The following is a 2,007-nucleotide window of genomic DNA, read 5'->3' as shown; positions in this document are numbered from 1 at the left end:
TTAGTCTTTTATAGAGGAGAAAAGTAAGGCACAAAGGGTTAATTCTTATTTCCAAGATCTTAAAATATTGTTTGGAGGTTAATAGAAATAAATTCAAGATTGGATTCTTCTTTGGTAAATTTAAAGAATATTGTGTGTGTGTGTGTGTGTGTGTGTGTGTGTGTGTATACATATATATATATATACATATATGCATATATGTGTGTATATATTTGTGTATATATATATTTGATTGTAAGGACTCTTACCTGAAGCACTCTTTGAAATAAATAAGTTTAAAAATATATATATAAAAAAGCAATTCACAGGAAAAGTATGAACAATTGTTTGAACCATTGTAGTAAGATAAATGTAACAGAATGGCAAGTAGTTGACATTTTCCACATAATCACACATTTTAAAAAAGTCAATTATTTTAACAGTTTCCTAAAAGGAAACTGTCATGGTTATTTTTGGGATCATAAAATGAGGCAACCTTTTAGAAGGCAGTTGATAATTACACTCAAAGTATTTGTAAATTTATATTCCTTTCTCCAGAAATCCTACATCTATAAATATCCCCTTCTTATAAAGAGAGAGATGGTAAATGTAAAGTTCTTTGAAGTTGGATGGATATGGAGTCAAGACTAGATAAACATGTTTATTTTTGATAAAAAGAGGTAAAGTTGTTTCTTTGTGCCCAGGGGGGGAAAAGAAGAGTAGGTATGGGTATTGACTTTGAGACAGCTAAGACATCTTCCTTCTGGGAAGGCCTTTTCTCTTTCACTTTTTAGAAATTAAGTATAATAGTATGAAAATTTTGCACTGAGAATAATGTCATCTACTTTTAATATGTGTGTGTGTATATGGGTGTATCCATGTGTTTTGTGCATATTTTGCAAAGTCTCAGATACAATGAAAAAAATAATACAAATATGTTAGTAGTGCTATTACCCAAAAGGTTATCACTTTTGCAAAAATCTCTTGTGCCCAATGTTCATTGAACCAAGATAAGAAAATTTCGATGATGATGACTACTTAAGCCTACAGTCTTCAGGGAGTGATTCTGTGTTATGCCTGAATGAAGGGTTAGAGGCAAAGCCATTCGTCTCTGCTGCCCTCTTGGATAAAAACAATAGACTAATATTCACTATGTTACTCATCTCTACCAATGAAGGTTCTTTGAGAAAGCTTGCCAGCAGCGAGGAATGTTATCCTCTCTATTAACCATCTTTGATAAAGCACTGCTTCAGGGCCATAGTAATCATCAGTAAATGATGATCAAGTCTTCCAACTGTACTGAGGTACAAACCCATTATATACCTTTATGAAAGAACTGCAGCTGGTTCTCTTTCTGTAAAATTATTAAATATAATGCTTTCATTTTTTAACTAGTTTAATATGGGGTTCAACAAGTATGCAACAATAGCTGGATATTGCACATACAGACCATTTCACATCTCTGTTAATTGAGAACTTAGTGTTATATAGAACTTATATGTTGTTGTTGGACTACTTTTGCCACTTAATTGCCATTAAGTAAATTTAACAGTTTTCAATTTGATTTCTCATATTAAAACATGCTTTATACTGTTTCAAAGATACCTATAAAATATAACTATAACTAAAGCATATAAAATCTCCCTATTTTTTCTTGTTTTTCCTTATCATTGCTGAATTTCACCTCAAATTTCATGGTGCATTGAATTACCAAGGGACTAGAAAAAATAATTTTTGGAGTCATAGATTTATGCAAGTATGCCACTTTTCACTTTCTCTTCAGATATCCAGCTTCTTTATTCTTAATACACCAAGCAAATAATATAAATTATATATTATGTATATTATGTTATCAGATCATAGACCTAGCCTATAGTCTCCTTGTCTTGAGAGTGTGTGTTAAGACTCTCTCCTGCTTTATACCTGTTCAGATTATCTCCTGTTTTCCTAGATCACAGCTTCAACCATGACTATCTCTACCTCTACTCTCCATGCTTTGCTTTGCTAAGATTACATACTTTATTATTC

Source organism: Delphinus delphis, chromosome 14, assembly GCF_949987515.2.
Source record: "Delphinus delphis chromosome 14, mDelDel1.2, whole genome shotgun sequence".
In the NCBI taxonomy this organism is placed as follows: domain Eukaryota; kingdom Metazoa; phylum Chordata; class Mammalia; order Artiodactyla; family Delphinidae; genus Delphinus; species Delphinus delphis.
Note: the sequence above shows the minus strand (reverse complement) of the source record.